This window comes from Ambystoma mexicanum, chromosome 2q (genome assembly GCF_040938575.1).
Source record: "Ambystoma mexicanum isolate Mex_15411 chromosome 2q, UKY_AmexF1_1, whole genome shotgun sequence".
NCBI lineage: Eukaryota > Metazoa > Chordata > Amphibia > Caudata > Ambystomatidae > Ambystoma > Ambystoma mexicanum.
The window spans coordinates 1,234,568,783-1,234,583,791 of NC_090924.1; the positions used below are offsets into that span (position 1 = coordinate 1,234,568,783).

At 43.9% G+C, this 15,009-nt stretch overlaps 1 protein-coding gene across 1 annotated transcript in view; it reads left to right on the forward strand.

Annotated features, from left to right (window-relative positions):
• Positions 1-15,009, forward strand: part of THSD7A (thrombospondin type 1 domain containing 7A) — a 1,346,262-nt gene that overhangs the window by 1,005,810 nt on the left and 325,443 nt on the right. The window lies entirely within an intron of this gene.

Here is a 15,009-nt window from a genome sequence, read left to right on the forward strand (position 1 = left end):
TGGTCTCTCATGTGTGACCCCTTTTCCCTCATGTCAAATCAACTGGCCTATGTACAACACCTCTTCTTGGCAATACTGTAACTTCTTCTTGTCTACCTTATGTCCCTTGTCTGCTAGGACAGTCATTAACTTAATCGAACCTTGTCTGCATTCATCTTCTGTGGTGCTACAAATCAGAATGTCATCTACATACTGTATCACAAGGCTCTTCAAATCAGTATTGCCTAGGTCCATCCGAATGACCCTATTAAAGATCAATGGGGACTCACAGTACCCTTGGGGCAGCCTCATAAGTTTCAGACAAGTCTGGCGGAATGAAAAGGAATGTATATACAAACAGGAATGAATCAAGGCTACCTCTTCCTTTGACGCTCGATTAATGTTGACAAAGAACTACATGTAACTAAGGAATGCTTCCATTAGCTGTAGTTGATCACACTGTCATAACACAAAAGCAGTTAAAACAAGGTTTACTCTAAAAGTTTAACATGAAAAAAGACATCAGCATATGACTGACATAGTCAGTTATTGTTTTGAAACAATATTAAAATGGTGAAGTTAGTAACATGAGGTGTTTATGTGCTGCATACATATTCATGGCACATATCAACTTTCAACACTGTTTGGGTGTATCTCCTTCGGAGACTCTATGTTACAAGAATTTGTCACAATTTAACAATTGGCTAGAAAGCCATGAACATTCATCAGGAGTTTTAGGAGGTGAAGAGCATTGGAGAATTATGTAGCAACAGACGTGTTGACAAGAGGTCTAGATGTCATTAACAAGTAGTTAGAAACATCATCAGGCTGGGAAACAATTGTGTGAAGGACTATCACTTGTATAGTCATACGATTGGCAGGGCTTGTAGGTAACTGGTAGGCCTAGGATATTGAGCACGAACATGTGATGTAGCGGGATGTCAGCAGTTTGTGACAATAGTTGTGCTGTGGGTGGTATGGTGGGGCCGCAGTTAGATGTAGAGCAATGGCCGTGCCCTGGGTGTGTGCGATAGCAGCAGGGGAGCTCTATAGATATTATCTGGCAGGAATGTTCTCCTGTAACAGCCCACAGTGATGCACTATGGTCAACTGTATCTCTGTCCATGACTTTGCTTCCATTCCCACTAATTTCTTGAGTTGCCTTTGTACTTGATTGGGGAACCCCTGACATAAAATGTGGTAAAATACTGCCACGTTTCCTCCCACGGCTCTCAAGTTTCAAGAGTCCGCCGTTTGTGAATGTCCTGAATGTGTCCTGAATGTAAGCAAGCGGATCGTCATCTTCTTTAATCTTATGTGGCATAATTGCACCCATATCTGATGTATCAGGATACTGCACCCTGAGAGCTCTCCAGACATCTGTTCTTTTTTTTTATGGTTTATTTTTTTTATTAAAAATGGTACTTTTCATTTATGTGAGTTGGTTTTAGAAATCTGCTCTACAATTATTAAATGGTGCTCCATCGTGCACTATATTCTGTGCCTTGACATTTGAATAGCCTGCTCTAGTCCAAATTATATTAGCTCTTTCTCCCAGACTGGCTGCTAGGAGACCCTTAATATCCCCTATTGCCAATGTATTTCCCCTGTCATTTTCTCTAATTCATAAATCAATTTTCCCGCACCTGAGATCAAACTAGGAGGTTTACACCTTAAATTATCCTTATCCATTTATGGCCAAGGAATATACTGCGGTCTGGCCCCTCTCTTCTCCAATAAAGGAAACTGCATGAATCCCAACCTGCCATCGTCTTCCATCGTCTGCCTATCTATAGTGGGGACAATGGTTCCTGATCTCCTTCTTCCTGGCAAGGACCTCAGCCTGCTCACATATGGCGGTGACTCTCCTTTCTCACTGTACGATTGTCTTCTAGGACACTCTGGATATGCTATAGGATCTGGCATCCTATCCTTAGGTTGCTCTAAATCAGACCATCTTCCTTGTCTGTCTGCAGACGTCCCTCAGAACCGCATGCAGCTCCTCCCTCTTCCCTATGGAAGGTTTCTCTCTCTTCGTCCGACATATCTAGCCCCCAGCTAGTATGGCTCTCATCTCCTTCACCCTTATCTAAAGTCAGCCTCTCTAAGGACAAGGCTCTATGCTCGAGAATAACAGTTATTTTTCTTTGCCTCGTGATTGGAAGACCAGAGACTGATCTCCCTTCACTTTCCTTCCCAATTTGCTACCTTCTCTCAACTGTTGGTGGGCTTTATCGATCCTATCTCCGATACTCCCTATGTCAAAATTCTCTTCTAGGTTTACTCTAGATGGCCCTGGCATTGCCTCCTTTAGCGGAAGAAACTCCTCAATGTTCCCCATAAGATGACTGGACTTGGTTTCATCAGCTCCTTTTGAATGCGATCAATGTTGCGCTCCCACTGCCTCCTTTTTCGTTCAATTCTTTTTCTAATTCTCTTTGCTTTCTTGCTTCCCATCAAACTCTTTCCTCTTCTTGTCTTTTCTCTTCTCTTATTTCATTCGCTCAATGCTCTTCTTCTTCCCTTCCTCTCTGTATCCTTTTATCACTTAATTGCTGCACTTCTTTCACTTCTCTTCCTTTCTTGCCTATCTCCTTCTTCGATTGCTCTCTGTCGGTTGTCATACTTCCTTTGCTCCTCCACCCTTTCTTTCTTTCACTGCTCCTCTTGATATATCTGTTCTCGCCTCTGCCTGCTCATTCTCTTATGTTCATCCTCTTTCAGTCTCTTTTCTCGTTCCCTGTCTTTTCTGTCATGTTTGTCTTGATCTTCCCTTTGCCTGACTTCCTTGACGCTTTTCCCATCAAGATTGAGCAATGTCTGTCCTCCCATCCATTCATTCTGTATGAGCGTTAGCTTTATACTTCTCTCCTTTCCATCTCTTAATCTCTCATTCTATATCTGTTGTCATATTTGGTCGCTCATTTTTCTCCTTTTTATTCTGTATGATCTTAAAGATCTCCTCTTTCCTTCTGGTCTCTTCTGGACTATCATTCATATATCAGATTACTATATTCTGTTGCAACCTTTAGCTCCTTTAACGGATGCAATCCTACGTCTTCTGTACCATCACCATTCACTTCAGGCGAGATGAGGGGGCAGATGGCTCAACACCTTCCTCCCTACACTGAGTAAACATCCACTCCTCAGGTGGTGGATCTCATCTCTCCTCTTGGCACATTTTCCAGAGCTCTAAAATGGCTAACCTCTTTTCCAATTTCTTCCCCGTTTACACAGCATGCAATTATGCGGTTATGTGTAGCAATACTGCCTTCGATAGCATCCCCCTTTTGGCCATGGCATGAATATTTTATCGGCTGTACCCTTTACCTACTCCGCACTATACTGTTTGAGATTAGGCATGTCTTTTGGCATTATTTTACACAGGAGCATCAGTGGAGTAATATCTCCCATTATGACAAGTCTCAATTGACTGTCAATACTTACCGTCGTTTACACAGATACATTTATAAAAACAACAAATATGAGCGTGCTCCAACATTCGCCACTCAAAACCTCTGTTTTTCAATAACCTCAATCTACTTCTTGGTCGGTGCAGACAATAGACAATAATTTTTTATCGCTACTTCAACTTCACACAACTTATTCTTGTTGTTCTTTGACACCCTTTTTAAAGCAAACACATAAACAAATGGACAAACTTAGTCAACTCTTACATTTAAACCATGGTAGTCCTTTTCTCTGGCTTGCCCTTAAAAATACTCTGACTGGAGTTTAACTCATCTACTAACATAAACCTGTTTATGCGCCGCCTATTTGTACCCCCAATGGGATGTGAGACAAGTCTTCTAAAACTCCTTGAGTTAGGAATCCCGGGCTTTATCTCTCAAAACAGTCTTCGTTTGGTCTTTTATAATCATCCCCGTTACTTTTCTAACTATCCCACCGCTCCTCTAAACTACCACAATACCATCCCCACAATTTGCCATTTCCCTCAGTCTACTCACCATTTGCTCATTCTATTCAAAGCCTTCGTATTAGCTCCCCTCTCCAATCAACCATGGTTGCCTTCTGTCCATGAAGTGCCTGTGTAAACCAGGAGGGATTTCATCAAAGAGGGGCCTGTCCCACCTATATGAATGTTCTTGCAAGCACTCAATATTGGCTGTTCTCCACAGGAAACCCTGCGATCTTGCAGTTAGATGGTGAAGGTTGCTTGATCACGCTAAGCTCTGGAGTTTTACTTAATCGATGGGTCTGAACCATCCGTCATGCTACCGCGTGAACCGTTAGGTCCTCTTTTAAAGGAGGATGCACCTCATTACATGGATAGGGGAGCAGAATAGCTCTCACACCAATAACCAGGCTGACTATCCCATTGCTTTCTAAACTACCACAATACCACCCCCACAATTTGCCATTTCCCTCAGTCTACTCACCATTTGCTCGTTCTACTCGAAGCCTTCGTATCGGCTCCCCTCTCCAATCAACCACTTATGCCTTCTGTCCGCGAAGTGCCTGTGTAAAACAGGAGGGATTTTGTCAAAGAGGGGCCTGTCCCACTTATATCAATGTTCTTGCAGGAATTCAATATCGGCCTCTCTCAACAGGAAACCCTGCGATCTTGCGGCTAGATGGCGAAGGATGCTCGATCAGCCGAAGCTCTGGAGTTTTCCTTAATCGATGGGTCTGAACCATCCGACATGCTACCGCATGAACTGTTAGGTTCTCTTGTAAAGGAGGAAGCACTTAATTAGATGGATGGGGGTACAGAAAAGCTCTCACACCAATAACCAGGCCGACTCAGGAAGTTGGCAAAGAATAACTGTTTTATTTTCAATTGTCTAAAACAGGGAGTACAACTGACATCAACAGACATCTCACAGCATAATCTCGATGCATCACATGAAAAAACATCTTAGGAGGATAGCTCAGGGGCAACGTGCACGCCTTGGATGCAAGATGACATGGAGTAACACGGGTTTGATTACCGGGTCCGTGCTTAGAAACCTCTTGGTATTAAGCGTGTTATAAATAACCTATCATATCATATCATATATTTCTTATAAAATCAGTTCCAATACAGATATAAAAGCTAATATAAGTACTAAAACCAAAAATATAAAATCAAAGAACAATTATGGCTGTCTTTCTTAATTTGTCACAAAAGCCCATGCCACATAAGGAGAATTGTCTGAGTGAAGAATAAATAAGGCGTGGCGACATTGTCTAAAATTAAAGGCAGAATAGTTGCAGTTCTAATGGGCTCGTATGATGACCAACACAATGCACAGATAGATCAGGGAAGCCCTTCCATCTAGCAGTGTCATTCCTCAATATTAGACAGTTAAATTGGGCACGAATGATCAACCAGCGGTCAGCTTTTTTATGACTCAGTATAAGATATGGCTAGATGGAATCTACCCAACTAATGGCTGCATGCAGTCTTTTGGTTCTGACTCACATCTCTTTACACTCATACCTCTCGCTAACTGCCACAACAAACAAGCGCCTGTAAAGGTTTTGTTGCACAAGTGGCAGCAGCGTTTTAGGGGGGAGAAGTGCAAGTGCATTGGATTGCATCAAAAATTTCCTTAGAGAGTAAAACCAAAGGATTGTATACCAGTCTTCACTGCCCAATAAAGATTTGATAATAAAATGGGTTAAACCTGCTTTTGCATTTGACCACAAACGTAGCCAAGCGAGAATGGGAGTAAGCATCCAATGATCCTCTAAAAACCAATGATCCTCTAAAAACCCACTCCTAATTCAATATGTACGGCAAAGTTGGGGGCTGACCAAGGAGGTTTGAGTAAATGTTCAAAACATGTCTTTTCCTGGGTCTGTAGATCAACCATTTTTGTGTAGCCCCAAAGTGGGGCTCCCTAGAAAACTGCAGCCTTTGTCTGGATCACATAGACTTTTAGAATCATAGGTCAAAGGTAAAATGGGAAAGCCCTCCTATATACCGGTTCATCTTATGTTTTTACTCACAGAGAAGCGCTTTACCTTTTACCACATCAGAGAAGCGTACATCCAAGTAGTCAAATTCCTTCACTTGGGAATGACCACCCCATTGCCGGTCAGATAGCACAGCGAGTAGAGCGTTTGCTTTGACATCTTGTAATCAGTGCAGAGCCTGCTTATGCAGGTTTGAATTCCGGCAGGGCCAAACTTAACCTTTCATCCTTCTGAGGTCAATAAAGGAGCACCACACATTGTGGGTAATAATAAGAAGCACTCAGATGCCTGAGGGTGTGTATCTCTATATACATGCTAATTATTATTACAGATCATTGGATTCCTTTTCACTGACTTATTCCCCCTTGCACACATCATCATTGCCGAACATGGTATATTCATGAATCAGCTTTTGAAGTTTAGTCAAAAATTGAATTGTTTTCAAAACCTTAGCACTTACTGATAAAGGGTTGAATGGGAATGCTGTGGTACGGTAATGAATGGATATTTGAGATGTTTATTATGCTTTTGGTTAACAATTGAAATATTTCGTTGACCGACTAGCAGAAAGAAAACCCTTTTTGATTTTTTTTTTCCCTTTTGCATCTTTTTTGCCTGTTTATATATGTTAAACAAACAGAATTTGTATTGTATATCGAGTTATTTTTTGTTTTTGATTATACATATGTTTTTGATGTTCATGAATAAAATTGTATATTTTTCGATTATTTGTGCGGTATAACAGTTGGTTGTATCTCCATTTGTTAGTAATTTGGTCAATATAGAGCTTATAGCTGTTTTGTGGGTCATCTCTTTCCCCTTGAGGATTGAAGAGCAGGTGTGTTCCCCCCTGTAGTTTAGTAACTGCACACCAGAACCTGTTGTTTAGATGTCATAGGTTGTACCTATTTTGGTGGTGTTTTATTAGTGTAGCAGTATCATATTACCCCCCCACCTCCTTTTGTATTATAGGTCAATAAAGGAGCACCACACATCCTGGGTAATAATAAGCAGCATTCAGATGCCTGAGGGTTTGTATCACTATATAAATGCTAATTATTATTAGAGATCATTGGATTCCTTTTCACTGACACACACCATCATTGCCGAACCTGGTATATTCATTAATCAGCTTTTGAAGTGCAGTCAAAGACAGAATTGCTTTCAAAACCTTAGCATTTACTGATAAATGCCTCACTAACCAAGCTCCCAAACACATTGCATGCAAATTCACAAGAAGCCAGTCTGACAAACCACCAGGATCTCACACACACACTGCCTCAAGGTTCCCAAATTTAAGTTACAAAAAGCAGGGGGACAACACCTTTCCTCTACTAGCTGCTAAATTAAGGAATTCCTTTCTTGTAGCCCTAAGAGCAGAACCATCATACTGGTGCATCAGGAAAAATGTGAAAACCTTGAACTTCACACAGGAGTGGCCATAAAGTCTTACTCACCTTGTTAATCTTGTATACGTCTGCTATGCACAATGCCTCTCCACGGTAACATCTGCTCTGCACTGTTCTGTACCTGTCTGTCATTTAATTTCTATGTGAAACCTCATGTATTCGCCCAGATACCCCAGGGTTAGGTGTGCTTTATAAATGAACAAATAAATAAATAAATGTGGGATCCGGGCAATCAGAACAGTGTAATCAATGTAGGCCAAAATCGGGAAGGCCCTACCATCCACTCTTGGAAAGTCAGCCTGAGAATCTACCAGGGCATCATAATGATATGATATTTATAACACGCCTATACACAAGTGATTTCAAGGTGCAACGAGACAATGGAGGGAGGACAGATACAATAATCGTATTAGGCCTGTGACATTGAGATCGTGCAAGTGTAGGGGAAAAGGGAAAACATGCAAAGGGGAGGGGAGGTTGGGCAAGTGCTGGACATGGGATCAAAAACAAGTAGTGCGGCCAACAGGTGGCAAGTGCAGGTGTTAAAGTGCAGACAACAGGTGTCTAATAAGTGCAGGTAAGGGGACTGTAGGGTTTCAGATACAGGCCACAAGTGCAGGGGTTGCCAATAGGCAGTGCAGGAGTGCAACTGGATGGGCAGGGACCTGGGTCCGAATTCAAAGGGTAACCAGGTGGCCAGTGCCGTATCAGACAGGAGATCAACAGGTGACAGAAAGAGAGAAGGCAGAAGCAAAGAGGAATGTCTTGAGGTGCTTCTGGTACTGGAGATGGTTCTGCTCAAGTTTCAGAGAGGCAGAAAGGCTGTTCCAGAGGGAGGCACCAGCCGAGGAAAGAGATCTGCCCCCAACTCGTTGCTTGGAGAAGCGACTAACCTTCAAGGAGTTGGAGGTGGTGGAGTGAAGTGCTCGAGTAGGAAGATATTTCTGAAGAGAGAGTTGGAGATATTTCAGTCCCAGGCCCCAGAAGGTCTTGTGGACAATGCAGAGGGTCTTGAACTTGATCCTTGGTGCCACTGGGAGCCAACAAAGAGATTTCAAGGCTGGTGAGATACATTCCCTGGGCTTGAGATGAAGGACAGGTCTTGCAGTCCTGTGCTGGATGAGTTGTGAAGGATGGACAGTAGAAGAAGACAGATTTAAAAAGAGGCTTTTGCAGTAGTCCATCCTTGAGAGAACCAGAGCTCTGGAGACAGTGAGCATCTGGGGAAGGTGAGGAAGGGAAGCATACCTTTGAGGAGATGCAGCTGGTATTTTGACTTCTTGGAGACATCAGAGATGTGGGGAGAGAAGGAGAGTGTGGAGTCAAAGATGACCCTGAGGTTCTTAGCCTCACAGGTGGCAGCGGGAAGAAGGTCAAGAGTGGCCGGCCTGAGAGTGATAGCAAAGGAAGGGGCAGGTGTGCCAATGAGGAGGATCTCCATCTTACTGGCATTAAAGCAGAGGTTATTGGCAGCACACCACTCCTAGATTGCAGACAGACAAACCGGGATGAGGGAGAAGGAGCGGCAGAGGGGAGCCTGAAAGCAAGCTGAATGTCATTTGCAGAGCACTGAAAGTTGGAGCAGAGAGCAGCAATGCGGTGGGTGAGAGGTGCTCGGTATTGGTTGAACAACCAGGGAGAAAGGTTGGAACACCACAGATAGAGAGTGAGATTTAGGAGAGGAAGAACCCAAGTTGGACCTAGGAGGGTCGGTCTGAGAGGAAAGAGGTCAGCCAGGCCAGAGCCTGATCAGTGATACCCAGGTTATCAGGGAGCCGGTTGAGCAGGATGGCATGGTTGACCATGTCGAAAGCAGAAGAGAGATCGAATAAGATAAGGACAGAGGAGTGATTAGCATCACGGTTAGAGAGCAGGTCTTCACGGATATTGAAGAGAGTAGTTTCTGTCCTTGTGGCTACTCTGAAGCCAGACTGATGGTCATGAAGACAACCAACAGATTCAGTGTGAAGATTAAGCTGGGAGATGGCCAGCTTTTCCAAGAGTTTGCCCCGGAAAGAAGTAATGGAGATCGGGCAAAAGTTTGCTGGACAGGAGGTGTCGGCTGAGGGTTTCTTGAGAAGGTGGTGCACAAGAGAAGGCTTCAGGGGGGAAGGGAAGGTTCCAGTGGTGGAAGAGTGATTGCACAAGTCAGCCAAGGGTGGAGCGAGGGTGTCAACGTGGTCCTTAATGGTTTTAGAAGAACAGGGAAGAACCTGTTTTGATGGGAGTTTCATAGATTGGACTTGTCTAGAAACCTCTTTAGGTGTGAACAGAGGAAAGGCGGAGAAGAGCAGAGGAGAGGTGGCCACAGGGAGGCCAGATGTAGAGGAGAAGGTAAAGGGAGAAGGAGTAGAGGACGAGAGAGTGGACAGCATGTCCTGGGTTTTAGAGATGAAATGACAGATCGGGGCCATGCAGAGGGCCTATGAGGAGACAGGAGAGATAGAGACTGCAGCATGATTGGACAGGTTCTTGCAGATTTTAAAATTTGAATTGTTTGATGCCGCAGAGATGCAGGCTTGAATGTGAGCTCTTTTCTTGTGAGGACAGAGAGTCTGTATTGCTTTTGGAGCAGCGGCTGGCCAGTTTGTCAGAGGATGCACAAGATGCCAGCTATTTCCTCTCAGCCACCCTACACTTGCATTTAAGGGTGAAGAGGTCAGAGACATACCAGGATTTGCACTTGGCTTTGGGATTTAAGCGCATCCTCGTGGCAGGGGCAAGTACATCAAGAGTATCAGAGATAGGCGAGTGGAGCTTGGAAATGGCTGTGTCAGGATGTTTTTCAGCCAGAGATGCAGGAGGGGGATAGCAAGTGGCAGCAAAGGCTTCAACTGACAAATGCTTCATGGGTCAGATGACCGAGTAGGTGGGTGGCAGTGTGGTGGTTGGCTTGGCCTGAGGGGTAGAGAGAGAAAAAGAAAGAAGAGCATGATAAGCAGAATAGATAGGAGAAGTGACCGAAGTTAAAGGTAGAAAAGAACAGAAAATGAGGTCATACAGGAGCCAGAAATATGTGATGGTGGGGTAGTAGCAGGAGAAATACAGAACAAGTTACGAAGACATTTGAGAGGAACACAGGAGTGGGACAATGAAAGATGCAGATTGAAGTCACCAAGAAGGATCAGAGGGGTGTTAGAAGGGATGAGAGAGGACAGAGGAGCATCGCAAAAGGAGGTCGCTGGACCAGTAGGGCAGTAATGAAGAGACAAACTATTGGATCAGGTATGAGAAACGGAGAGTATTGATATTCAAACCTAGAGAAAAGAGGGAGATGTGAAAAGGGTGAAGAGATAGTGATAGTTCAAGAGCATCGATAGATAGTGCCAATGCCACCTCCATGACCCGAAAGCAGAGGGGTATGAAAAATGGCTGTAGAGGAAGATGTCAACACAGCTGGGGTAACAGAGTTAGTGGATGACAGCTAGGTTGCAGTGATGCAGAAAAAATGCAAATTTAAACGAGAAAGGTATCAAGAATAGGGTGAGCCTTGTTGCACATGGAGGGTGCATTCCAGAGAGTGAGATTAATGGGAGGAGATTGTTCAGGAAGAGAGGGCTTGTTAGGATTTAATTGGCGAGATGAGGAGGAGTAGGAGGAGAAGTATAGTAATAAGGGATATGATTATCAGTCAGGAATGTAAATGAAAGAAGTATGTAAGGAACAGACCAAATAATCTGAGCAAGAAGTGAACAAACCAGCACTGTGGTGGAAAAATTATAGGTAAAACCTAACCGTGTAGTAGGTTTAGATGCAATGAGAGGCAGAAGCCAGCAGGATGTTAAAGACCAAGTGGAAGAGACGCAGTGGAGGCAGCATGGATGGCTGCATAAGAAATTCATGATTACAGAAGAAAGAATGGCTAGTGCCAACAGAAAGAGGAAAAGGGAGTCAGTTCCATCTGCGGAAAGCTGCAGACTGCAAGGGACTTGACTGGATGTTAAATAGTCATGGTCACAGGTGGAGGGCCGGGGGTGGCCACGGCCAAAGAAGCAGGAATGTGGCGGCAGATGGAAGCATCAAACAACACCTGCAGACAGAGAGGGACGTGGCAGACTTTGCCTCCAACATCCCTGCACCACTGGTCATTCAGTTCTTGATGGCCGGCTCCTCTCCTTCATGGAAGAGTAAAATGGGTGGTCACCTTCATCTCTTCCCGTTTTCCCAGCCTTTCTGAGCCTCACTGGGGCAGGTACATGGTTTGCCTTCAGATTGGTAGAGCAGGCTGAAATCCCAACCTTCTACTGCATTATGTGGCTTGTAGAGTTGCATCAATGAGCATGGTCACGCACCCAAGTGTGTAGTCTTGGAAGCACATCAAACATTCTCTTCTAGTTGAAACAGTTTCTGTTCAAAAAATGAAATTACTTTTTGGAACTATGCTCTTTCAGGAAGACTCTTTGTCTAGGCATCTTATCCCGGGAGGATAGCTCAGCGGCAGCGTGCGCGTCTTGGAAGCAGGACGACACGAAGCAACAACAGGTTCGATCCCCGGGTCCGCGCTTAAAAACCTCTGGGTGTTTAAGCGCGTTATAAATACGCAACTAAGAGAAAAAAAAAAAAAAAAAACAATTACGCAACTAAAGAAAAAACAAACAATCCCTGTAACAGCACATCGATGCCTGCGGGCTGTGTGAGCGCTTTATAAATGTTAAATAAATAAATCATCTAGGAGTGCGTGAGGTGGCGGTTTTTGAGCTATTCGGCTGATCCTAATCTAATTTACTGTACATAGAATGTCTGTTATAGGTCATCTGCTTTTAATGATTGTATTGTCGTTATTTACTGAGAACAAACATAGCCTTGAGAATAACAGCTAGCTGCTCATTAGTAGGCATTACAGGTATACATTAGATGGTCAAAGAGAGGGCACTCCTTACAGTATATTATTTATTTTTGGCACCTCCTTAAGGATATCACAGAATAGGTCTAATTTACAATCAGTGGGAAACTATACCAATGCTGAAAGCGTAGTACTGAAGGGTGCAACAGAGGGGTGGGCTGCATGGAGTAATCAGGAGTGATACTATGGTGAGTGGGTTCAGTTGAGGTGTATTTTAGGGGAGTGAAGAAGATGCTCCTTGAGGGGGACCGTCTTGATTTATTTTCAGAATTGCATGCAGTTGGGCGAAGCTCTGACAAAGGCAAGCATGAACCTTCACAGTATGGCGGCATAGACAGAGAATGCTTGCTATATACACCCTTAGAGACTCCAGAGAACTGTTGTGTGGGTGTGGTGTGACTATTGCACGGTTAAAGGGCTGCACACGTCCATCAGCAGTTTTGCATATTTCAGCTAGAGCAATCTCTATGGTCAAATGCCATCTTTAAAAGAAACTCTTTAATCCAAACATACAGAAGTGTAGGTGGGCAACTATCAACAATGTGATGTGTTTTACTTATGAGAGCACAGCTTGCTTTGCCTGTAATGCTGCTGAAAATCAAATCCACAATGTTATATTGAATATGACCACCCTTCTGTGTCCCTTTCCCACAACCTGATCCGTCCATATGGACCACAACTGCAAGTGAGTGTAGAATTAATGCATGAGCATTGACGACATGGAAATAATAATTGTATTCCTGCCCCCCCCCAAACATCAAGGTAGACCTCATCTCCTGCCAGTATCACTCAGCTGCCTCTGGTGTACTGCCCTCCAAAACAATAAAGCAATACCTGGAATTTTTCTATGTACCCCAATCCCTTCAGCGTCCCATGTCCCTTTCCTATGGTGAATCAACTCTCTCTGACCATGTGGAAGCCATGTGCCTGTTCCAGTTTTAGGGCCACTAGTCTCACACTGTCCTCCATAAGCATCACTGCCAGCAGGCCTGCTGTTGAGTATATGGGTGTCAAGTGGCTGTGAGACTGAGAGCGCAGGAACTGCATGTCTATCACAGTAACAGACGTGTGACTCCAACCCTTGAAGGAGCAGTGGCACACATTACATATGTTATGCCAGAGTGACAGAATGGCAGCTGAGTCTACTGTAGCCCCGGGGTCGTAACACATGACCACCTTTGATTCTCAGAGGTCTGAGGAGACCTACTAGAGTCAGAGTATATTTTGCATTCTCAGTGGGACCTAAGATTTCCAAAAGAATGAAGTTGCATTAGGATGCATTTAGGTGTTGCTGCAAATGGTTCCAGTGGAAGCCACAGGCAAGATAATTCAGTGCAACCCTGCAGAACATTGGGACATACAAATACTTTTCTTCTTACATTGTTTTTAAAAACTGCCTTAGGATATGGGTCATGTTCTGTCTTAATATCCTGCCTATTAAATACTGTGTCTATAAACTTTAGAGAGATTTAGGATAAAAATATATATTTTTTAAAAAACTTAGTTTTTAATGTGCAAAATACAATATCGGCACGACATATGCTTCTTTGCGTTGGTCATTACTTGAGAATGCTGCTGCGAGCTGCACGTTTTAGAACCGTGGTTGATTGGTAGGTTTGTGGAATAAAGTGACCCTTCTATGCTCCTTGTTTATTGAGATGTGCTTTAAGCCGCAAGGTGCATATTTGTACTCTCTTTAGTGTTTGATTTTTCTCAAGATCCCCTCAATTTTGTACATCTAATTCCTGCTTCCATCCCACCCAATATGCAAAATCACATATTCCCAGTGAGGGAGTTGAGCTTCAGTTTGAAGATGATACAACCTGTTTCAATGGTTTCTTATATGGTGCCTCATGCCGCACTCCAGCTTTGAATTGCGGCACCGGAAATGGGTATCAAATCCGTGCTGCTCAGTGTTGTCTTGAGTGTTGCGCCTGAGCTATTATTGTCAACAAAAGCAGAGCATGTCAAAGCTTTGACAGTAACCTGACTTGCCCTGACCTATTTCCACAATGGTGCGTCACCATTCTCACAGCACAGCTGCAGGTTTGGATTTAATACAATTGTTCTAATTTATTTTCATTTCCTGGTAAATGAGAAAGCTTTACAGTGACGGTTGGATTATCAATGGATTTGCCGGGATTGCAAATGTCACATTTCACTTTGTGACAAAAGAGATCTCGCATTGAACACACGCAGGGCACACGGTGGTTTCCATTCTTTTGGAGGCATGTTTTAAATTGACAATTCAGATATAGGGCCTCATTACACGGATGGCAGAGAACCATGGCGCTATTAGCGCCATGGTTCATGCCGGTAAAATACCGGCACTGCCTTGGCGGAAAGGGGAATTACCGCCCCATTCCAAGGTTGGCGGGGCGGTAATTCCCCCTTCCACCATTGCCCTTCCCCATTCCCATTTTTGGCCCATAGGGCTCTAAGGGAATGGGGAAGGCGCTAATTACAGTACCGCAAATTGCAGTACCGTAATGAGCTCCCTGGGTCCCTTTGCGGGTTGGTTTTTAACGCCTGCAAAAAGCAGGCGTTAAATCCCCCAACCCGCAAAGGGACCTCATAGTAAGGCGGTAAGGATTTACCGGTACTGGTATTTTACTGGTACCGGTAAATCCTTACCGCCATCCGTGTAATGAGGCCCATAGAGTTGTGTTACTATAACATAGGTGAGCATTGTGTGAAGGTCTGGGTTGAGAAACCTTCAGGACTATAACAGAGCTCTTGCAGCAGACTATAGCAGGGGCCTGGTATAAATCCGCTCCTCCATGAGGCAGAAGGTGTGCACTATGGAGAAAACGTTGTTATATTGCCAGACATGTTTACAATATAATGTAAGTGTGT